Raw genomic sequence first — 25442 nt, 5'->3', positions numbered from 1 at the left:
ATTTTAAAATTTGACAAATTTTCTATTTTAACTTATTTAGTTTCTTAGTGGTCTTTGGATTTTAAAAAAAAAAAAGTTCAGAAGCATTTCAGGTTGAATAAGACACTGAATTTGACCCCAAAAGGTTTTAATTTTTTTTTAGAATTTTTTTTGGATCATCAGTGAAGAACAATAATCTGATTTGTTATGCTGCATAAAGGCCTATTGCGCATTGCCGGAAATGTGATGCTGAAGGAATAGCTGTAAACAGTGCGTATTGATATCAGATGTGTCGTCATTAAGAAAGGAGAAAAAGGAAGGTCCAAAGCTAGGGAATTAATGCAATTTTGCCCAAGGGCTACATTCAAATACATTTATTTTTTCAATTTGTAGTTTTAACTTTGCTGAATCCATCTGTTATTTTAATTTATAAATACTCTGCTCTTTCTATCCTCTGGGTACCTTTTCCCTGTCTTTTTTTTTTTTTTTTCTAGCTTCTCACTAAAACGTGTGGGATCTCCCTGAGGTGTGGAGTCAGAGGACATTTTGGATTACCAGGTAAGGTAACTTTTACCCTGCGACCCTGTAGAAGTTGGGGCATTACCTCTGCAGGGCCACAGAGGGAACTGCGCCATGTGCTGCGAGGGAGAGGACACAAGGATCCTGTGCTCAGTCTTTCTGCACAATTCACTTATTTTTTCAAGGAAGAAAGTATTGATGTCGAGTTGGGTTAAATTTCTAATGGCCACATACACCAGCTATTAAGTCATGAGTCTTGGTACTATGGGGGGGGGGGGGGGGGGGGGGGGGGGGGGGGGAACCAACCAACCTACCCAACCCAGAATATGGGGAAATCTTTAACATGTGGCTCTGTCTTCTGTTTTCCAAGATGACAGGTCTGGGTTACTAAGCTGGCTCTGTGTTATGAGAAATGACATTTGCCTAAAAATTAGTAAAGGTGCTCCCTTTCTGTGGGCAGCTGAAGTCCTGTGCCAGCACAGCCAGCCATGCAGACTGGGGCCACCTCTGGTCTCTAACAGCCTGTGGTGGTGAGAGTATCATACGGAGTGACCCCTTCCCATATATGTCACGAAAATCATGGGTATTTTTATTTTGCAGTGAAAATGGTGTTAAGCTTCTGAGGATCAATGTTCTCTTCCAGGCCGTGCCAGAGATTCACTGTGTGACTTTATTCTGTCCCCACAGACTCTTTTTGCTTCTATTTCTCCATCTGTATAACAGGGACAATGACACTTGTCCATCTAAAAGTTGTTCAACATCCCCAAACAAAAAGGAAAAACACTCATCATTGAGATGTAGGCGATATAATGTGATGATTTTTTCACTAGAAATATCTCCCTCCAGTAGATACGCAAAATGTATCTTTATGGTTTGGTTATTTACCATGGTTTGTATGAATCATAGAGCAGTCATCTTATACCTTGCTATTCAGAGTAATGCAACATACTTACTAGAAATCCACCTAAGCAATTACTTTTCTGATCTATTGCCAGATTCCTTTCATATCAGCTGCAGCAGCTTGCAAAACCTAACAAATAACATTTTACATAGGCTTGTAGTCTATATTCAATTTTATCTGATTATTTTTAGCACAGTGATTTGAGAATCCAAATTACAGCTAAGAAAATGGAAAATTCATTTTCCAACAATGCCTTAAGCTTCACTAGCATTTTAGAGTAGAACATTTCTGTGATGGCCTTTGATTCAATCCAGGCTGAACGAAAGACATTTCATCACCACAGAATGCATTTCTTTATTTGCCTTGGATCTATGATTCTGTCAGTATTGAGAGAAAAGAAAAATCAATGCTGCACTATAAACCTCGGGCAGCCCCTGGCCAACGTGGTCAGCATGGTGTGAGCAAAGGAAATGGCAGGGGAAAAAAATTGACCGCTCAGCAATAGTGTGGCACAGTAACGGACAAAGCTCTGGGCTAATAACAGCTTGCAATTACACATGGAAAGCCAAAGCTTGTAGGGCATTCAGTACGAAGGGGATGTAATACAATTTATTGAACCACCGGTTAGAGTTCTGCAGCTTCTCAATAAAAAAAAAGAGCTGTGGACCTGTACTGCTTAAAAGACAGACTTATATGGTGCCAGCAGGGGAAGGAGACTTGAAGAAAGCAGAAAGCCCTTCCTTTTTATGTCTTGGATAGTGAGCAAGTGGGGGAATGCAGCCTATTTATGCTTTCTAAAAATACACCAGCCAGGCTTAAAGGGACAGCCTGCGCCACCGCTGCCAGTGCCCCGGCTGCCTCTACGGACGCCTGCACACACGCACGCACCCTGCGTGCTGGAGCGGACAAATGTAACTAGGCACTGCATTTTAATTCCTTATACATACTGCATCTACACTGACAGCACACTGTATGTCCTACCATTCTGGAAAAGGGGGAAAAGTGGCATGACAAAAATCTTTGCTCAGATACGGCTATTTATCCGAGAGAAGCAAGGTGTTTCTGCAGGAGAAAGCATAAAATTAAAATACTAGTAAAACAGAAGTAAAAATCTTGAACTAAAAGGAGGAATCATTGATAAGCATGTTCTTGAGCAGACAAAAATGAAAATTTTCAACTAAAAGCCAGTGTTTTACAGTGATAAAATTTGGTGGCAGCATTTTCAGGTAGGTCTGGCTGCAGTAGTGAAGGTCAGCGCTGCAAACTGAGGCTGACTCTGTCCTGCCCACCCACGGTGCCCTTTGCCAGGCGGGACGGCTGGGGACACTGTGGCCACTGCCCACAGGTGGGGCACAGCCTCAGCCCCAGGCACCGGCTCCGCTGGGGTTTGTGCACCCGCCAAGAAGGAGTAGGGTTTGTTAGGTATAAGTGGTTATAGAGCAGTCTTAGGGAAATACTGCAACCTGCACACCATGTGTTTATATTTATTTGTGCTTTCAGGGATAAATTATGCTCTGCAGATGGTGATGAAAAGTTTTGTCGCTTGATTGCACAAAGACAGGATTACTCTTACAGCTGGAGGTGCCAAGTATTGCCCAGGCTCAGCTGAAGCCTTGGTGCTGGCAGGGCTGGGCCCAGCTGAGAGGGCTCGGCAGCACCCACTTAGGGAGCTTAGAGTCCTTGGTGTGGCCGAGGCAGAGCTTGCCTTGGAGAAACCTCTGTATGATACCAGACTCTGACCTTTTTCTGCCCATGTTTGCATAAATTCATGTTTACCAGAGAACAGGTTGTGTCTTAGCATCAGTTTTGGGCATTTGACATAATTGCTGCCAAAACAGTAGCACGTTGTTCAAAGCCCTGACTTAGAGTTAGCATCCATCTTTCCCCCAGAGTTAGTAAAATACAGCAAGAATTTTAATACCCAGCCGTCAGATCCTGCACTTCCCGGGGGACCCTGATCTTTGCAGTGCCACGTGGGTCTTGCAATTGCCTGACCCCATTTGTACTTATTACTAAGAAACATTGTTTCTTAAATTTTTGGCTGACCTTGAATTCCTAGGTACCACAATGATGTAGTAAAGCGTGCATTGAGAACAACTGAAATGACAGCCACAATGTGTCTAAATATTTTGCGTTCTTAATTGAAGACATCAAACTCTCCTCACAATGCAATACAGCTACAAGACTCCTCATCCTCAATAATAAGTAACAGAGCCAGATTTTCCTCTGTCGTGACCAGAGGAACCAGACAACGTGTACAACTGTTGGATGCTATCCCAGTGAGAATCTGGCCCAGAGATATTTCTGTTTTATCTGAAATTTCATTTCTAGAATCCCAGCCTAAATATTTTACCCCTTCATATTTTCACATCAGCCTCTTCCCTCAGTGCAATTTACAGCTCCAATCTTGCACCATGGGGTCGCTCCTCTAGGTTTCCCTTGCATGGGAGGCAGGTTGCTGCCTGCACATCACCTTCGATGACAAAACGCCAGAATTACCATGTGAGAGGATACCGTGCATCTTTTGTGACAATTATGGCAGGGTCCCTGGTAACTCTATTCCCTGCACAATAAAAACAGCCTCACACCAAGCACTGCTGTCACTCAGCAAATCCCTTGCCCCTTATCGTAATTAAGTCCTTCTACATGACATGGCGCAAGAGATAAGGGATTTGTATTTGAGACACGAAGAAATCGCTGGAGTGAGGCAGTGCTGGGTGTGGGGCCGTGGCGCAGGATGCCCCGGTTAGCACAGCGCTGCTGGCAGCCCTGGCACAGAGAGAGCCCCTTGCCGGCGACTTCTCTTTTGCAGCCACAGGGATGGGGCAGAAGGATGCAAGCGCTGACCATTCCCAATGTCACCTGCAGAGAGCCATTAGCCTGCTCAGCCCTCTATTCCTACATGCTGAATCAAATTAATCTAACAAAAACAGATGACCTGTGAGCTCAGCCTGCCTTACAGCAAAGTCAAACGGGAGCGAGGGGCAGCAGCGGCGAGTGAGGCAGGGAGGAACCGCGCTGTCCCTGCAGCCCCTCGCTGTGGCCTCCCGCAGATCTCCCTCCGTCGCCGGCTGTCACATCCACGCACCTCAGCCACCTCTCCCTCCGCAGCCAGACTAACCCTCTCTTGTCTACCTTGGTCTGGCTGTGCGCTACCCCCTCCATTACACATGTCCACACACACACACAGAGAGCTGCTGACCTAGAGGTGTTAGCCACTCCGCAGCTGCCGTTCTTCTCACATTAATCTATAGGAATCAATGGACATTTCATTAGAGTAATCAAGTGTGGATGCATCCCGCATTTATATCCCGCGCCTCCCCCCTCCCCCCAACTGCTTTCACAGGCTAATTGGTCCTACAGCAAAGACTATGTGGATATTTTTCCCTACAGATGAGTGTCAAGAGCAGTTTTTTACTGCTGGTTGAAATACCTATCAATAGAGAGGTAGTATAAAAGCCTTCACCCATCAGGCTGTGCTGCTGATGCTAATACATTATGCACTCTCCATTCTCACACACCCAACTCCCTCCTTTACACCTTTATCCCATATGACTGCCTCATTTATGTTTACTTCGATAAGAGAATTACATTTTTCTTTAAAAAAAAAAGATTGCAAGAATTAATACTTCTCAATTCACTGTACATTGAGGGAATTTCTCACATATTCATATTTCACCAGTAACCTTTTTATTTTCAGCCAAATCTCTTCATCTTGCTTACTGTGATCTTATTATTTCTTCTGGTATTTTGCGGTTTATATGCATATTTGTATACAATGACCCCTCATGAAAGGTACCGGCAACAGCACTGTTTTCAGCACCCTTTGTTATCTGGGAGGGGATGCTCTCCTCTCTGCTCACCTCCACAAAGACAGCAGAGGTTTAGCAGGGCTTAGCGGGGCTGAGAAAGGTCACAAGAGCTGCTGTCCCTAAAACGTGTATGTGACAGGAGGCTGGTGACTGAGCCGTGTCCTTACAGCTGGGGGACCAGGGGCTCCATTCAGATCATCATTTGGCGAGAATGAGAAAATGGGATGATGCTTGTTTGAACAAAAAGTTCGAAAGTGAAATTTTTCATAAGATCATGGACTTTTCATTCAAAAATAATTTAAAAAGCTTTTACAGGAAGGCAGGCACCTAACAACTCATCTTAAATATGTATGAAATGTTCAGAAATGTCATTGCGGAGCAGGAGGCAGCCTAGGGAAGGCAGATGGTGGCTCGAGGTGCCAGGCCCAGGGCTGCGGTGCCGCTGGAGGAGGGCTACTGGGGCACGGAGGGCGAGGGCCTCTGCGCGGGGCACCCTCCATTGCCGCAACCCTGCGGTGGGGCAGGGCAGTCCTGATGGCCCTTCTCCAGACAGCACCAAGACCAGGCACGCTGCAGGAGAGAAGAAGCCCATATGCTTTTCAGCTAGAGGATCAGGCCTTGGTACTTGGCAAGTTGAAAGTGGACAATTTGCTAAGGGAAGAAAAGAAGTCGGTTTATTTAAGCCATTTGGATTGTTGTGGAAGAATGCAGACTAACGAAACTAGAAACCACTCACTTTTACTCACAAAAATGCTGCAGCAAAGATGAGGGTGACGTGGAAGTTCATCATGTCGCACCATCACCATACACAATGCTTGGCCTGGGGAACCTCCAAGGAGGAAGAACAGAGCTCAGGAGGCAGCAGAGATGGGGGTTTTGGCCTCCTCTTGCACTTACAACAAACAGGCAACTGAACTTCTCTCTCTTGGTAACAATTTTTGACCATTAGAAAGATGAGCTGAATTCAAAATCACTGACTTGCGATAAAGGTGATAGTTCTGGTACGTTATTACCCATCTTTCAAGTCATGTCAGACCTAAAAAAAAAAAAAAAAAAAAAAGGCATATTTTCTAGGCAGAAAGGCACTTGAGTGAGATATTCAAGTGGAAATATCTCTTCTTTGTTCTGTTTTTAGAACTCCTAGCATGAGTTACATGGATTTACCCCAGGTGAAAGCACGACCCCATTGGCTGCTGGTGCTACAGTACATTATTTGTAAAACATTTGGATATGTTGCAGGGATGTGGAATTCCTTCTACCTTCCTGACTTTTCCATGTGGCATGCAATTTTCAGTTTTGTTTAACTAATATATATATATATATTTTTTTTTTTTTCCCCAAACTAGAGCCTGCTTTTTGCTTATGGCCAAATTCATGAAACTGCAATGAAGAAAAATGAACCCGCTGAAGGGGATTGACCCCAAATGCTCAAGAACAGGTCTTTCAAGACTAACAAGAGAGTTTGCATTTGCTTTTTCTGCCAGATCTCTTTCCTGAGGGCACACTGCATAATGCAAAAAGAGCTATGTGAAAAGTTTGGTGCAGAGGATGAAAATAGGACCGTTCGGCTGTTTTACAAAGAGATGAGGTTCTTTTCCCCTTCCCCCTCCACACGTTTTTCACTGTAAGCGAAAATGAAACTTGTGCTTTTCAGAGGAAATGGCTGCTAAAGGTTAAAGGGTAAGTCTTCCTTGCTGCAAGCATACATTTTTGCAGGCTGAATCTTAACCATGTGGCTAGCAGCACTCACACTGAAATAACTGCAGAGAGCTTGGAAGAAGAGTAGGGAAACAGAGGGCAAGAGCATCAAAAGAACATCCCAGAATTGATTCATCTACTCTTTTTTTCTCCTTCATTTGAGTTCTGGCCACCTCCTTTTCCCTATTACACATTCCACTTTAGAAACAAGATTATTATTCAGAGGTGGAGGGCATGGAGCTGCGCCAAGGAAGGGCAGTCGCTGTGCAAGGGAGCAAGAGCATCTCTCCAGGGCTGCCATGTGGCTACCTGTGAGGGCAGGTAAGTTTGGGGCAACAGGTAACAGAAGCCTTGACTCCTTGCCCTGCCACACCAACCAGTGAGCATATTTGTGCAGCAGATAAACCCACATAGAAATACAATGTCACACATCACAACCCCCTGGGAAAAGAGCAGAGGGAGGCAGGAGGCAGCTGTTGCCCCCTCCAGCTTGCCTCTCTGCTTGCTTTTGTGGTGAGGGAGTCCATCATTTGGCTCTTGGGTTTTTCCTGGTGAAGGAAGCCACAGTGAAACAATATCTGAATAGTCCTGAAAGTAGTTTCTTGGACATTTAGATGTATTCTCTTTAGTGCGATGCTCCTAGGAAATATTTGACCCCAAGTAAACACAAACACTCATTAGTATTCATGTGGAATTGAGAATATTCCTGAATAACACAGTCTGTTACATTAAACACAAAATAGGATGAACAGGAGTCCAATCAAAACCACACCTTCTGACAGCATATTGTTTGCACAATGCAAACGTGGGCAAGATTGAGTGTATTAACACAGAACATAAATGGAGAGCAATATAGCACAGATGTATATCCATAAAAATTACAACCTTTTAGTTTTAAATGAAGACAGTTGTTATAAGAAAGCAATTCCAGATTTGAGAAGGAGTCAGCATTCTCTTCTTATTCCTACTCTCCCACTTCTCCCTCCAAAATAAATATTGAATAAACATCTGGGGAGGTGGTGGTGGAGTTTGGTGCATTTAGCTAAGAAAAGCTAAAGTCTCAGTGAAGCACTTTCCCAAAGGATGCAGGGTGGGACGGGCAGAGGGATGGCTGGGAAATGGCTATGGCCCTCCAGGCCAGGGCAAGCCCAGTTTGCAGAAGGCTGCAGATGCAGGGTCTCCTCTGGAGAGGTCCCCCAGCCACTCCAGGGCAACAGACTGCCCGGCGGCTGCACCTGCTCCTTGGGGCCCGGGACCTGCCTCCCCGAGCAGCCTCCGCGCCTCGAAACTGTGCAACAGAGATGAAACATCACAGGAACGGTTGTTGCTGGTCTGGGGTTACTCCTACCCAGGAAAGACTATTTTCATTTCCTTCTAAGAAAGCTGAAATGGCCCAAGTTTAAGAAGCTCCTTATGCTTGTTCTGTAAAACAGCTCTTTGAATACATTTTGGTTTTCAGGTATATCAATAAGTTCACATCAGGAAAAAAAAAAAAAGAGAAACTAGAGAGTTTTTCTGAGTTTGGACTTTCTGTTATCCAAGTCAGTTAACGGGCTATGTGGGCCCAGTTTCAGCTTTCACTGACGCCACTGTGCCTTTATGCCTCTGACCTCGGTGGAGCTGCTTTGATTTACCAGCCGCTGACAGGTGAGAATCAACCTCCAGATACACACCTCAGCATTTCTCCGCTTTGCTATGGACGTAGGTACACATCCGCTTTCTCTTAAGATTGTAACATATGCTTTTAATTCACTGTGTGAATTTTCACTGAACTTTACTCCTCGACTGTCGCAGATTTGATTTCAAGGATTACTGAAAAAGGGTCTGCACAGATTTTAACTTCTTTATGAGATGCAAAGGAAAAAACCCCCACCTATTTCATCTTGCAGTAGGAATATCAAGAACTTCAATTCTAACTGATCCCTCAAAGCCAAGTAATTTCTGATAAAGCCAGAAACATGGCTGTGTTGGTCTACATTAAATACAAAGTTGTGTTTGATATTTGACATTCTCAACATACTCAACATGGACCATCTTAATGTAGCCTCATGAATTTTTTGGATAAGTTTCTTAGGTAAGTTGAGATGCCTGAAGGGGACATTAAGATCAGCTCTAAGTGGTTGGATGCATGCACCCTAAAGGGTCAGAAATATGATTTTTTTTTCATGACAAATGAATGTATTGTACAACCTTTTCTGATGCTACAGATTCCCTTTCTTCCTACAAAGACGTAATGAAGGCAAATTATTTGCGTTCAGTCTGCTGCATAAAAATTATCTGGGGGATAAACACCTTTTCCATTTAAAAATGACCAAACCACCGGTCAAAAGATGAGAACATAGAAAAATGGTGCTTTCTTTCATGTTGTCCTGTTAGCTGTGCTCAAATATGAGAGCTGGGCCGAGAAGTTTTGAAGACATCGATACTCGTACGCTGTGTCTGTGCAGCGTGTAGGGCACAGAGGTCTCAGCTAGTCCCTGTGGCTTCTGAGTGCAAGTGGGAGGCGAACAGGTGAATGAAATGATGATCTCAGCTAGGGTCTTCCTGAACTCTCATTTTGGTAGGCAGGTTGGAAGATGGCACACCAGCCTTTGCCCTGACTATACTGATGGGAATCTGGGTATCACTGGCATCAGTCACTGGTGCGACACTGAAACCTGCATATTTCAGCTGAAATTTCCCTCCATGACAAATCTCTGCCTTTTTTGCACTGCATATTTGAGTTTCTTCAATCTTTCTCAGAACAGAGCTTCTAAGAAGTCAGTCCTAGGCAATATGCAGCCAGCAAGGTGGCTGAAGGCTTCTCTACCTGTTGCTGGGTGTTTAGACCCAGTCTTCTTTTTTCACATGCTAGTTGTTTCTGTGCAAGTTAAATTGAGTGGCCTATCTTACAACTGCCTGGACTCAGTTTTGCCCTTTTTCAACAGAGCTTCCCTGCCTAATGCAGTCTGCGCTCGCAGAAATACCTTTTTTGGATCCCCTTTCCCACAGAGTGACTCTAAGCGGCAGCGTACCTACTGTAACTGGAATAAACAAAAACATTTCCAGTCACATATACACTGCCAAGAAAAGAGTGAAGTTGCTGACAAAGTTTTTGTATATGGCATTAGAAAATATATACCAAAGGTTTTTATTCTACTTCTATAAATGAAGAAAAATAAATGCACTGTAAGAACTATACTGAGATCTCTAGAATTTCCCCTTTTTTTCCTTTATCTGCAGCAAAGGCAGAAGAAGAGGCAGTCCAGGAAAAAGGCATTCTAAGAAAAACAGTTATGTCCAAAGCCCAGGGTTGTACATTATTTATGCTGTGTAACAAGCCTATACACTTGGTTACCACTAGAACCTGTCTGTTTGGAGATGGGGATTAGACAGCAGCATCATCTATGGCTTTATAAACTAACTGATGGTCTTCCTTGAGTTTTAATAGCTGCAGCTGATGTATAACTGAAGGGATCACAAATGTTTTCATTCTCTGCCCTGTGAATCACCAGTACAGAGGAACACAGAATACCACTATGTGGTAGTCATAGAAACCACAGTTATCAATGTAAAGGTTTGAAAGTAAGTATAAAAGTTTCTGTTGAGTGATATGCCACTCTTTACTTAAAGAAGATTTATCAGAATGCATTGTTTTTCCAAAACAAGAGCATAAAGCTCTATGCTACTCTTGCAGACCCTTCAGTGTGTTGATTGTAACAGAAAAATGTAATCCTTGGGGAAAAAGCGAAGCTGTTCAGAACCTGTGTGGGGAGTAAGGGGGTCGGGCTGACAGCAGAGGATAGGAGCAGATAAGGCTCCCTCCAGGATAGGTTCTAGACAGGGCAGGGGAAGGGATTACATTAATCCCTGTCCCATTTACAGACCCCGCTGGTCTTCAAAAGGTATTCTTGAGCTGAAGAGATGAAAATATTCCTAGCGTTGGATCTGTTAAGAGGCTCTTCATAAAATGTCACAGAGCTGGTTTAGAGAAAATGGATCTACCTCCTTTCATCTGCCTCGAGGGTTTTGGCCGTTGTTGGGGTTTGTGAGTTTGCTAATGGCAAGAAGAAAGGCTCTAAAGTGGTAGAAGTGGGAAACGAATCATGCTGATGCCGCTGTGCTTGTGGCCCCCAGAGCTGTGCTAAGGTTTCATTTCTGTGATGGAAGTCTTTCACAAAGGCCAGCCAGTGAAAATGAACACAAAAAGCAAGACATTCCACCAGCTGCTTTCCTTCATATCACATACATCTTTAACCATAAAACAAAACCGATTGCTACGATGAGCACCCACTCTGCAGAGCAGCTTTCTTGTATTCCCCTTTGCCCAGGGGTGACAGAATGACCCCTTGGTCAAACTTTGTTTTGGCATTTCTAACCATACCTCCTTTAAAAAAAAAATTTTTTTTCTAAGTACAAATATTGGCAACTTTTTTTTTTTTTTTTTTAAGTGGTCAGATTTTAAGGTGGATCAAAAAAAGAAAGTCTTCAGAGCTTGCAGTGTGCTTATTGCTTTACAAAGCGTTGCTGGCACTAGTCATTTTAATATATAGCAATAAAAGAGGAGGTGTGAGGACTATCGCACTACGATTTGCAGATGGCTGCTTGGCACCGCTCATGTTGCCACAGGTGGCTGCAGGGAAGGGGTCCTGCCGGCAGCCTCCCCCAGCTATTTGGAGCTGGGGCTGAGCGCAAAGCCTTGCCAGGCAGGCCCCGAGTTACAACAGACCACTGGGCCACATACTATCATCTCTATTTACAGAAGTTGGTGGACTTTCCTCCTCAGCTAAATAGGCTGACAGCCTCAGAGATTGGCTTTGAGTTTTTGGTTTGAACAAATCAATGAACTACAAGGAAAACTACAAAAACAACAACAAAATAAATGGTTTCTGAATGTTACCTGCAAATCCACATAGTTTTAAAAGAAAAATCTCTAACAAAAAGGACACCAGGAGCAAGAAAAGGGAAGAAATTCCTCCTACGATACACAGACCCGTGCAAAATGACAGAATGCTCTGATAGTGGGTTGCTGCTTATTGCATGCTGACATATACCTATTCTGAATAAAAAGAAAGACTTGCTGTTTCAGTCCTTCAATAGAGCTGCAAAATAGTTTGTAATGGAACTTTGAAAAACTATGAAGTTGGTTTGTGACCCACGCTTATGCTGGCCCCAGGGAAAGAGGATGGCCTGAGCAGTTCCTGGGTGAGGTAAAGTGTGAGTAGGAATATGCAGACGGAATTTCAATCAGTTTTCATCATCAATCTTTCAGCCTAATTACATTTAATTCACACGTGACCAATCCTGCCCCACAGAGGGCTAAGGAAGGGAGGGGGCAGAACAGAAAAACATGAAGGGGACTTGAATAGCTTGAATACAAACATCAATAAATAAATGTTTATTACTAATGATAATGATTCTTACTTTTTATGCAACACTGAAAATAGAGAGCACTGTACAAGCATTAACTAATCAATGTTCTAATTAATGATTCAAGATCCCAAATCAACAACGGAATAAGGCAAGTGCTCCACTGGAGCCATGCTGCCGTGGAGGGGCCCGGCACACCCACAGGGCTCTGACCCCCGCATGGAAACTCAGTGAGCAGCGTCAAAACCCTTCCTCCCTACCAGCAGTGTGCATCGCATGTGCATGGAGCCACCTGATCCTTTGATAACATTTGGGTGGCAAGTTTATGAGACAGAACAGGCTCTAAGCAACACCTTCGGTGGGTTTTCACAGGGGAAAAGTGGTAAGTGGCAAAAACCACAAACACAAACCCTCTTATCTTAATAACGCTAAATACATGTGTGAGACGTTTGCTTAATAAGATAAACTCTCATTTATCTGGAAAGCTGCTTAATGCTACGTTGGTGTTGCTGCTTTGCCAGCCAACGTTACAGGTTCACAAGCCAAGTAGACAGACAGAGGATCAAACATCAGATGTTCAGCCATGCAAGAAAACTCAATGTCCTGGGGGAAACTACTAGCAGGTCCCTGAGACAGCATTTCTCTGCTCTTCCCTGCACAGCACTGCTACCTGGCACCGCGTCCCAGTGTTACCCCAGCGCGGGAGTCAGGGGGCAATTGATGCAAAGGGAATTAAGTTGCTGAGCTCATTACAGATCCCGCAACAGGTTTCCAAGGATTCTGGCCTATATCCAGCCCAATAAGCGATGTTTTGCCTAGTTTCACTTGGGTACAGCAGTTTTAAATTCAGGCTTAGTTTTAGCCACTGCAGAAAGGGCCGTGAAACGCAGAGCTGTAAAGCAGTTGCTGGTGAACTTGGTTCTCTATCGCCGACGCCGCGGGGAGGAAGGAGGTCAGCACAGCACAGCACAGCGTGTGCAGCCCTGCCACCCTCCTGCTTCCGCACTCTGCCTCTGCCTCGCATCCAGGGCAGCTCCTCGTCCTGCAGCTGGCTGAGCTGGGCGCTCGGCTAAGCTTTCCAGCTGCAAAATTTTTGGCTGGTACAAAAGGTAATCCTGAATCATTTGTTTAGAGTTCAGAATAATAGAAGGGTCATCAGTTTTGTACGGCTGATTGACACAGAGTATACAAATTTGAGATATGTAAGAGTAAAGATTTTTTTTTTTATTTTACAATAATTAGGAAAGCTACTATGTTATATAATCTAATGCTGGGTACTTTGACAGGTTAACGCTTCTTACAGTAATATTATTTTAAAGTATGTTTTCATTTATTTTGAGATGGCTAAGTCTGACTTGTATGGAAATGGAGATGCTTCAGGTTTATGAAGGGTTTGCTGTGCATTTTCACAGACCTAGTTGATTTTTTATGTATGTCAAAATAAAGTTATATACGTCAAAGAATATTTTAAGTTTTCAAGTCTGAGGTCCAAATTTGTTATTGGTGTAACTGCCATAGAGGTAACCAATAATCTGACCCAGATTCTGGACTTTAGACAAATTTTATCATCCCTGAGGCTTGTGTAGAGTTTACTTATCAGGAGGAGAACCCAATCACCTTTCTCTGCCCCTTGTCTAGGGAGTGGACTTTGCAGCCACATTCAGCAGTGGATACCTTGTCTGGGAAACATCTCAGTGCAATGTATAATAAATGGGACTTGCTAGATCTGAGTGCTGGGAAGCAATTGTGCTGCCTTGCTTCTGTGTGTAGAGGCATATGTGAACGGGCTAAGTGTCACAGAGATTTGTAGATAACCAAAGCTTGAAACTGTATGGTTTATATTTTACTGATGCAAGTTCCTGCTTTTCATTGATCTTCATTCACTAAATCTGGACATTTGGCTACTGGAAAGAACCAAGTAGCTTTTAACTCCATCTTTCACCTCTCTCCAGTGCCTATGAAATGCATTGTTTTGTTTTAAAGCAGTGATGAAACTGAAGGGGAACCCCTATTTCAAACATCCCAAAATATTTGGAGAATTTAAAACCCAGGCTGAACTTGGGTTTACATTTCCATCTTGGGCTCCCCTTTATATTTTATAGGGAAGTAATTGATCCGTGTAAAGTGCTTCCATCTCATACTGAGAATAGCAGCATGTAGTGCCTCAATATTTTATATGAACAATTCCTGGTTTTAATGTTTTATTAATGTTAGCCTGAAACATCGTGTGTTACTGTTTAATTGCTTAGCTGCAGTTGCTCCTGTACTGAGCAGCCTTGAAAAACAGATTAAGTATGGGGTGGTTATTGTCCAAAATACAACTGGATTTCAAAACTGAATCCTTTGAGTTTAGTTTCATGTCTTGGAATTTAAATTGGCGATATGGCTGTTAGATGCCATTCACCCCTAAGATGAAGCCCATACTCCAGCTGTTGATTCCATCGCACAAAACATCTGTGTGATTTAGCCAGGGCTGTCTGAGGCTTTGCAGGGTCCCAAGCAAGACTGATAATATTCTTTCCAAACAGGAGGAAGGAGAAGTAAAATATCTTCATTTAACTGCTAAGGAAAAACATGCCTTGCAGGTTTGAGAGATTTAGACCTTCTTTCAAGTGTGCTGCATACGGATATTTCCAGACATGAGATGAAAACAGTTTGTCTCAGTTCTGTTTCTTTGAAAGGACCTCGTCAATCTGCAAAGGCATTTCTCTTATGCTCAGATATTTTGCGTACATTGTTCTATTTTTGGCTTAACAGCTTTCCTATTTAAATCACTGCAAAACATCAGCTAAGCAAAACTGCATTTTGCAGATCCATGACCGAAGTGTTAACATATTGTGGTTGCAGAAAGCATAAAAAGGAAAGACTAGAGGAAGGGAAAGAATTTTCATTAAGGGATTAATTAGACAAAACAAGGCAATAAAAGAGACTCCAAAAGGCTCACTCTTTAGAGATTTCCATAATTGTGCTCTTTACAAATGAGTTTAATCACCCAAAGGAAGAACCAACAGGCAGATGAGGAAGTGGTCAATAAGAAACAATAACTGACCACTGCATTACTGGGGTATCTCATACACATCAGGCCCAATATCCGGATTGCTAAAGTAATGCAATAATGAATCCTGACCCGTGTTTGTATCACTGCGGTGAGTTCCTGAGATCTTGTTCTATTCTGGGGAAAAAACAGTTCCGCTTAAATTTTTCCCCGTCACCTAGGGGCTGCTAGTATACATATAGGACGTATATTTTGGAGGTCAAATAAATCAATAAAAATCAAAACAAATCAGAGATATGGTAAACAAACAGTCTAATGTTATTAACTGAGTCAGAACAATCATTTTCCTATTTTTTCTTCTTCTGTGCTTGTTCCTTAGTGGAATAAACAATAGAAAAAAGAAAATGAATATGTAAAGTATCTCAGTCTCTTCCCACATGTAATAAAATGAAAACAAATGTTCTCACTTCTACAAACTCCACCACATCAAATTAATAATGGAAAACATCACATCAAAGCACTCTTTGTGCTCAATAGCCTGTGGCACATTTGGACTCATCAATAGATGTTCAACAATATTACAACTTGTTTAAATCTTGGTAAAGTAGTGTTATGTACTATTGTTATTGACTTTCTTTTTCTAATTATCACCCAAAGGTGACAGATGATACAGCACTAATGATCAGACTGTTTAAGAGCTGAATCAGCTTAGAATCCCAACTCATTAAACCTCAGCAGGACTAAAAGATTCCTTGCACTCTAAGGCTGAAAGCTTCACCTTGCTGGCAACATTTTGGTCAGTTATACAGGACACACCATCAGGAGATTTAAGGTATTTTTCACTGAGAGTATCTTTGGAGCTTTTAAGGATTCTAGTGCGCATAAGTGTCTAAACATTTAAATGTATGTAAAATGCATATAGCTGTCATGATAAAGAAAACATTTGCAGAATCTGTTTTGTTATGCTGAACCTTCCCTTCAATCTGTTTAAGCTAATAGTAAAACTGTTCTTGATTTTAAAAGAAGGTGAAGTCAATAGGAATTGCAGATCCACGGCATTTCTTTGAACCCTTTTCTCTCAGTCTGCTCGGAAGCAGGGACCACAACCGTATCTCTGTGGTGTGTTCCAGTTATAGAATCACAGAATCATAGAATGGTTTGCGTTGGAAGGGACCTTAAAGATCGTCTAGTTCCAACCCCTCTGCCACAGGCAGGGACATCTTCAACTAGATCAGGTTGCTCAAAGCCCCATCCAACCTGGCCTTAAACACTTCCAGGGATGGGGCATCCACAGCCTCTCTGGGCAACCTGTTCCAGTGCCTCACCACCCTCACAGTGAAGAGCTTCTTCCTAATATCTAATCTAAATCTACCCTCTTTCAGTTTAAAGCCATCACTCCTTGTCCTATCACTATGCTCCCTGATAAAGACTCCCTCCCCATCTTTCCTGTAGGCCCCCTTTAAGTACTGGAAGGCTATAAGGTCTCCCTGGAGCCTTCTCTTCTCCAGGCTGAACAACCCCAGCTCTCTCAGCCTGTCCTCATAGGGCAGGTGCTCCAGCCCCCTGATCGTCTTCATGGTCATAATCTGGACCCGCTTGAGCAGGTCCATGTCTTTCTTACACTGGGGGCCCCAGAGCTGAACACAGCACTCCAGGTGGGGTCTCATGAGAGCAGAGTAGAGGGGGAGAATCACCTCCCTTGACCTGCTGGCCACGCTCATTTTGATGCAGCCCAGGATGCGATTGGGTTTCTGGGCTGTGAGTGCACGTTACTGGCTCATATTCAGTTTTTCATCCATTAATACCCCCAAGTCCTTCTCCACAGGGCTGCTCTCAATCCACTCATCACCCAGCCTGTATTTGTGCTTGGGATTGCCCCAACCCATGTGCAGGACCTTGCACTTGCCCTTGTTGAACTTCATGAGGTTCACATGGGCCCACCTCTCAAGCCTGTCAAGGTCCCTCTGGATGGCATCCCTTCCCTCCAGCATGTCGACTACACCACACAGCTTGGTGTCATCGGCAAACTTGCTGAGGATGCACCCAATCTCACTGTCCATGTTGCCAACAAAGATGTTAAACAGCGCCGATCCCAATACCGACCCCTGAGGAATGCCACTCATCACTGGTCTCCACTTGGACATCGAGCCATTTACTGCAACTCTGAGTGTGACCATCCAGCTAATTCCTTATTCACCGAGTGGTCCATCTGTCCAATCCATGTCTCGCCAATTTAGAGACAAGGATGTTGTGTGGGACAGCGTCAAATGCTTTGCACAAGTCCAGGTAGATGACATCCATTGCTCTTCCCAGTTCACCTCAACCTCACACCAAATTCATTATTTTTTATGAAATTAGCCAGTTTGGCAACAAAATGTGGCATTCTTACATCTCTGTTTTAGGGATATACTAGTTTAGTCAGGTTTTCTTTCTGTTGCTTCATTGGATATAGGTTGGGAATGAAATTCCTGATGTTGTCCTTAAGTACGAGAAATGATGGCCATTCTGTTGGGGAGTGGAGGAGATGCAACATGACACCCATCTGCCTGTATGCTCCAGCTTGTCACAAGAAACCAGACTCTTCCAAGACTCCTGGATATTTTTAAAAGGCCAAGTACAACAGCATCTTCAATCTCTTGCTATTCTTCTACTCTGCATTGTATTTGCTCTATTTGATTTGTGCTACTCTCAACACTCCTGGACTAAAAGCCTGAAGACTCACAAAATCTGACCCAACTTTCTCACAAACTGATCGCCTAAGACAGCAATGAGCACCATTATCAAATCACTCTGTCACAAAATAAGTACTTGTTTGCAGTTTAAGAATAGTTCAGGTGGAAGAACATTATGAGAAAACCATAAATGAGAATTAGTAAAAAATTGATGCTTGAATAGTAGCAAAGTCCGTTCACTTCCCACAAACGACGTGGTGCCTCTTGCCCAATCATTATGTGTGAGCTGGAGGTTTCAGGATGTTTGTGAGATGCTTATTCTCTCTCTCCCATGTTTTTATAGCCCATTTGGGACCTTTGTAGACTTATGCTCATTAATCCCCTCATAAAAGGCTTGGGTATCAGGTGCCTCCATGACCAGCATTCAGACCATTTGAGCAATTAGAGAGAAATACCACAGATCACTATAATTCTCGATAAAGAAAAGTTCACTATAAACGTGCAACTCTGACAGCCTACTCTAATAGTGAAGCCACAGTACAATCACTCCACCCTACCAATTTTCCCACCAGGTCTTAGGCAAGGCGTTGCAAAACTGGAGTCCAGCAGAACTTCAATCCCAAGTGTTCTCATGGGGAAGTACCACCCATTTGTCTACAAGGAGAATTTTAGTCTCAGTTACACTAGTTCAGAAACCGATTTGCAGTACAGACTCCTGACATGAAAATACTCTTATGCTTTTATTTTTCAGGGTTTTAGATTGCTTTAAGTTAATTTGGTAAGGAATCAACTAAGGCAAAATGAGTAAGGAACTCATACCAGAAACAGAGCATCCAGATAAGGGAGATGCACAAGTTTCAGTCACAACAGAACTATTTTTTTTCTTGAGAAGAAGCTCTAATAGTTTGCAAGTCTCCACTCAGCAAATATTTATTGTGGTCTCTAACAGCAAGAGTTGAATCAGAGATCTCTGGAGCCAAAAGTAAAGTTTACTAAGGTTAAACTAGGGGACGGGGACACACTAAACTCGCATCTTTTGCAGCTGCATTGAGGGACAAGCTATAATGCTCTCTGACCAAGAAGTTTCATGCTGCCTCTAGCCTCAGGATGCTTGTCCAGAGCAAGCAAAATCCTCACCTGGACAATCTTCCATTTACTTGGCAGTGACCAGACCTAAAAGCATTGGCCTCTATACCTTGCACTAAAAGCCCAGATGTTTTAGCTTAATGTGCTATCCCTCGTGCAGGGCTCAGATGATACATTTTCCAGTAAGCTGTTACTTCCGCATACAGAGCAGAATTAACTTTTAAAATCAGGCAATAGTTACTCTGATCTCTATACCTAGTTTCTCCCGTTCAGCCTCATGTTATAATTCAGGATAGTAGTCGTCCAATTTGCCAGGTCACATTCCTTAAGAACAAAGTAAATGAAACTATTAGGTGTTATTACAAAGGCAGAATTAGCAACTGAAAACTTCTCTATAAACTGCTATCTAATAATTTATGACAGTTTTGATGTTTCCTGGCAACCAGACAAACAGATTAATAAGTCCATAGTCCACCTCTGATATTTCCTTTCCCCCTATCACCAACTTTTGGACCTTGCAACGTTCATTTTCACTTTGGTGAAATTCACTGTAGTGCAGAGAGTCAGTGCAGGTCTGGCGGTGGTGCACCAGCTACAGTCCAGGAAAAATTTTATCCCAGAGTTAGATTAAACCCATGTGTTAGAGCCACACAGCAGTGAAGTGCAGAGTGAGTTCTTCTACCTGATGTGTGCATCGAGTGAAAACAAAAATATCTTTGGAAAGAATCTTCCCACATTAACTGCTTTTGTGCCATGAGCTTCCTCATCTGTACTCTGCAGATGTGTCTTGAGTCCACAAATGATGCCTTGTTCTTTTTTCCACTTCTTGTTAGGACTACCCACATGCTAAACCAGTCACAGACTCACCATGCTGTAGGCACTGTGCAGCTCAATGAATGTTGTAATTCCCAAGGATTATATTTTGGGAAATTGCTTTTCCCTTTTTTCCTCACTGAGTTGATCGAGGCTGAACCTCTTGTGCATTTTGGGTGGGTTTGAGTCTAGGTCCAAACGATACATCTGGTTTTAGTTTTGATAAGGGCAGAATTAAAACCCAGTCTGGATCCTCTGAGTCCTGGCTATGCAGTCCCTAAAGGACGCCAGGTACACAGCATTTGAACCCCTCTAGCAATCAGAGCTATGTACTCTGGAGTCACAAAATATAAGGCCTAAAGATTCCTTTTCAATATTGACATTCAATGGAAAGGTTACCTATTTCTCTGCGAGTCCTTCAAAACAGATTCCCAATGATTCCCCCATTTCTTCTTCTCTACATATCTCACCCCTGAAGCCTCCAGCTGCAAGCACCATTCTTCTTCGCTGCCTGTCAACATGAGCAATTAATGGCTCTGAAGAGTTGCTTTGAATGACCTGTGTAGTCCCACCCACAGGAACTGGCTCTGAGATAGCAGTGCCAAGTAGTTTCATGGGAATCCATAGCGGAGCAATAGTTTTACCCAGAGGTCATAATATTTTGGATAAAATTGTGAATCAGTTTTTAGCTGTGTGCTATGAGCCTCAGGCTACTTTTTAAATTCTCCCCCAAAGCTTACTGTTTTTTACATGAAGAGGCCATATGTCATAATAAACATCAGGCTTAGGAACGGCTCACCCTCTAAATGTCAGGCTACAAAGCTACCTTTAAAGATTAAATCTCTGCCCTCTTCAAAAGGGAGGTTTGAAGGGAGGGATAGAGAAATCCCAAATACAGAGAACCTTACAAATAAAGTGAAGTTTACTACTAACAAAACATATCTTGCAAAAACACACTTGGTGCTTTTCTGTTGGAGCTGCCCTCGATAAAATGTGGGTGTCATTCGAAAAGGACATCATTTCCAATGAATTCTGAAAGTGTCACACAGAGTATTGATCGATCGAGTCTTGCCGTCAGCGTGACCAGGGCTGGCAAAGAGCTATCCCTGTGATCCAATTTTCAGAGCTCACAGACACCTCCAGTCCCAGGCAAATGGCGTCAGCAAGTGGCAGGAGGGGTCTGCAGGAGGGGGGGTGGAGGGAAACATGGAGGGGAGAGGCGTTGCGCTGCTGTCTGCTTGTCTAAGCATTAAATGTTATTAGCCACAAGCATGGCACCCCCATTGTGTGGAAAGGCTGCTATATTTCTGGCTTTTGTGTTACCAGCAATGCTGAACCATTTGTAAGTCAAAAGTAGGTCCTTATCAGCAAGATATACCCTGATAAGATCACGTTTTTTATGATTACATCAGTGTTCAGCCAGTTTCCCGCTTCTGCCTACAAACGTGTACGTACGGGCAAGGGCAGCGCAAGCTGCAATGCCATTGCTTTCCAAATACAGCTCCAGTAATAGCAAGCCATCGGGCCGGCTCTGACATGCCGCAGCGGGCACTGCCCACCCGCCCGGTGTGCCGCTCTGGCACGGGGCTGTGGGAAGCAGGCTCTCCCCGTGCAAAACGCAGAGCCAGCCTTGAGATCTAGTGTAATACTTTGGACCTGCTATTTACAAGGGCTCAGGTACTAAACTGATTAATCTTACAGGAGAAGCTGGAGAGGGAAATTATCGACACCCATAATGAAGCTGAGTAATCTCAAAAGGAAACCCTTGTCTCAGCCTGAACAACTCCTGGCTTGATTTTGAAAGCGCTGGCAAGGTGTGCATCGGGGATGCCCCCCGCCGCTGCACAATTAGTGATGTGCCTTGGTTTTCTCACATTAAGCAGGGAGAAATACCATGTGGGATCCTAGCACAACAAATCCTTTGCTGGACTTCTAGGCACCAGGCACCAATAAAATAACAGGAAAAATAAAAACATGAAAGACAACAATAAAAGGAGAGCAGCTGATTAAGAGACATAGGGTGATTTGCCGTTTGTATGAGGCTGATGTGGAACCGCAGCAGGTGAGGAAAGGAAGATTAAGCGGGATGAGTGAATTACAAATGCCTTCTTGTTATACACCAGATAACTGTATGCCGACTCGTTGTTACTCCATATATGAAATATTTGCTCCTGCTGTATTGTTTCCTCTTTGTACCAAGTGACACAAAATCTCTTTCATTACTTTTGCAAGGAATAAACTTTCCTAATAATTATTTATATATTAAAACTAGCAACTGAAATGTTTTATCAGTCATTTCTGGTATTGAAAAGAGTGTTTTTTAAAAACAGAATGGAAGTGTTTGACAGAAATTGAGTTTTACTGAAAATATTGGTAACATTTTAAAAAAGAACCTCCAAGATGTAAACAATAATTTAAAGTACCCCCACAGTTTTCACTTTACTTCAATATTTCTTAATGTTTGGGAAGAAAAAACAATTTCCTGATGAGATTTATGAAAGAGGGGTTAGTGAAAGGGGTTCCACTGTCTCTGATTAAAAAAAAAAAGCAGGCTTTAATCAAATTGAGACAAAAGGTGCCCTACAATATTGTGGGATTTGCAGCTATTTTTTAATGAACAGAAAAATTAAGGCCCCAACCTTCTAATGAGATTTTGCGGGTGGACTCCGACACCGATGTGGAACTATTTACTCCCAGTGGTACTCTACAGGCTCATTTCAAGATCGGTGTCTAAATCTGCAAATATTTCTGCTAAACCTGAGGAACTCTCATGTCTGAGTGAGCATAGCACAGAAAAAGCAAGGCTCTGCAACTAGTTATTTGAATATGTTGAAATTTGTTTTTTTAGTTTCCTATAAATTAAGTATTTTGCTTTAAAAAGCACCTATGGAACTGAAATTCTTGTGAGTCATCTGGAAAGTATGCTCTACAGTTTGCACTGTGAATTCACCAAGCATAATTAATAACAAGGACAACAGATGCAGTGAAGATACGTAGTAAAGCCTACTACAGGATAAACCGTGTTTACACAGAGAGCATAGCAGCACTTCAAGCCACAAACAAATCAATCAAAGTCAACATCTATTTCCAAGTGATTTGAAAACAGAACAAAAGTAACTAATTTAATGAATTTTTCATTACAAGTCCTCCACTCTACCACAGATGAACTAAAAAATCTACAAAACAATCATGCAGTGCTTGAGAGAGAGGCAAAATTCTCCTTACCTTAGAAATGACTGCGACCAGCTGATTTGAACTAGGTTAAACCTAGGCAATGTGTTCGGGCTGAAAACCCCTTGTTAAGCCTCTGCTTATTGTATGCTGCCTGTGTAGATGTGTGTGTCTCCTAACGGCTGCACCTGAACTGTAAGGTGCCTGCCATTTCCCCTAGAAGAGCCTTTATTCCATAGTTTATAACTTTGCTAAGAAGTTTAACTGCAGAGGTCTACATTTCTCTTTCTGTATATTGGTTCTCGTAACTGGCTGCAGCTGACTTTTTTTTCTGAAAGTTTTGGTAGAAACGGGCATATTTGGAAAAAAAACCCAAACTGATATCAGGTCCTAGCAATACACATATAATCTGTGTCACGGTCCACTTCACAAAATACAGTTTTTTTGAACAAAACCTTCTATGCTTCTCAGTATAACATCCAAGTGTTCATGGGATGAGTACAGAATGAGCTTATGCAAAATGAAGGACTCTGAGGTTCAGTGTTTGACTAAGGTATCACTAATTGCTGATGCATCTGCTGTTGCTGCAGATGAACGGGATTGGTATTGAAGTGTCTATGTGGATCGCACTGTACGCTGGCGGCAGCAAAGGGAGAGTGTTCAGATGGAAAATTCTGGCTTTTCTCATCACCGATGTACCTAGCCCAGAAGCATAAAATATATTTGTAATAAAGTGTATGTCTTGTTCTGGGCACTAATACGTGAGTAGTAAAGAAGGACAATGCTAGGATTTTATTCTGAAGAGACTGAGTCAAAGTCCATTCAAAGCTAAAGCTCCCATTAACTTCAGTGGGGTTTGATTATGGTCCAAATATTGCAAATGATTTCTCCAGAGGTCCATCTGGGTAACCCACTCTTTGCTGCAACAGCTAAGTATTGACAAGGCATGTTTCCATTTCCAATACTGTTCACACCTTTGTCATCACCAACTTTGACAGCAGCACTGGGCCATCCAACAGAGATTAAGCAGAATTTTTTCCCTTGACTTAAGGTATTTTCTCATTTCTTAAATTTCTTACACCAAGTGTGTATTTTGCAGGGAACCACACAGCCTAAATCTGAAAACTAACAGGAAATTAAAGGAGAGCAAACCTTCTTCCCTTTCACCACTCTAAGCACTATATATTAGCTAATTTACTTTGGTTTTTATTTTAGCTTTTTTTTATTATTTTGCTGTGCTAACAAGATGAGGGTTTTTTATTTTGATCATTCTCTAATAACCACAGCTAGTGCATCTAGGTCTGCCTTTTTGGACACCAAATGCCAAGCTGTGCTTCTGGGTGTGGCATACATGCAGCTTCCCATACACAGTCCTGGAATAAATCAGAGCATTTGTGGAGCCAGCTCGTCTGCCTGTATACATAACCTGTAGCAGGGAGTAGTGCCAGAGCACCTGGCTCTTCACAGTCTTTTCCCTTTCTTTTGTCCAGTGTTGGGATGCTCCTAGTCTCTCCTCAAAAGCAAGGCTCTATGATGAAGACTTTACCAGTCAATACAGCCTAAGATGACAGATATTTAAGTCCAAAGCTATGATACCGATTTTCCAGAATTTCTTGTCTTTCACTTGTACAGGCAAGTAGACAAAATCTCTTCACAGTTAGTTTCCACTGTGCAAAGCAAGCCCCATTTCGGCCCCTGCTGATCTCCCAAAACAGTATCTCTGTGACTTTTCTATCCAGAATCACTCCCTAGACTATTTCTTGCCCATTTCCAGACTGCTGTCAGACTTGCAGAGACCCGGTCAGGTTTGCCAATGGGAGTTTCACTGTAAGACTTAGTAAGTCTGAGTGAAGTAAGATTCAGAAAACACTCCAGAAAACGGAATTCTTGATTACTTGACCAGCATTACGAAAAATGTGACTACATGTAACTTCAGGGGAACATTTAGAGATATACCACGTCCCATTTCACCAGATTAGACTTAAATTTTTATTCTATTATAATGTATGTACTAAAACCTGGTATTTTTTTGCCTAAATTCTATTTAAAAGTGAGCAGACTGTTGGCCTACCAGAGTGAATTAAAGAAAAACCTTATAAACTAAATTTAACATTTCTTGGGTGCAGGTCCTTGAAGTCAGACTATTAACACCAAAGCATACTACTTCAATATACATATTTAGTTGTCAGTACCGTAGCGTGTGAACTTAAGCTACCAAATGCAAGCAAAAAAATTGGGAGTCTTTCTACCCTTTATGCTTCATCTGTGTATGCTGCATGAAGCTGAATGCTGTCTTGGAAAGCCTGCTGATAAATGACAGGAAGCAATCTTGTACAGTGCTAACTAACTTTGGGCAGAAATCCCCCCTGCTGCATTGCTTAAGGCACTGGCCAGCCTGGCAGCAGGCACACCTTTAAGCAGACCAGTACATTAGCAACAGTAATGCC

General features: G+C 42.7%; 1 long non-coding RNA gene across 1 annotated transcript in view; it reads right to left on the bottom strand.

Moving 5' to 3' along the window:
- Nucleotides 1-5493: 5493 nt before the first annotated feature.
- Nucleotides 5494-25442, bottom strand: part of LOC127020766 (uncharacterized) — a 178187-nt gene continuing 158238 nt past the window's right edge. Inside the window, exons 2-3 of the long non-coding RNA XR_007767105.1 lie at nucleotides 5948-6247; nucleotides 5494-5862 (exon numbers count right to left, since the gene is read on the bottom strand). This is a non-coding gene — a long non-coding RNA (uncharacterized LOC127020766). The remainder of the gene's footprint in view (nucleotides 5863-5947; nucleotides 6248-25442) is intronic.

This window comes from Gymnogyps californianus, chromosome 11 (assembly GCF_018139145.2).
Source record: "Gymnogyps californianus isolate 813 chromosome 11, ASM1813914v2, whole genome shotgun sequence".
NCBI lineage: Eukaryota > Metazoa > Chordata > Aves > Accipitriformes > Cathartidae > Gymnogyps > Gymnogyps californianus.
The sequence above is the reverse complement of the archived record's forward strand: the minus strand, read 5'-3'. Positions and strand labels throughout refer to the sequence as shown.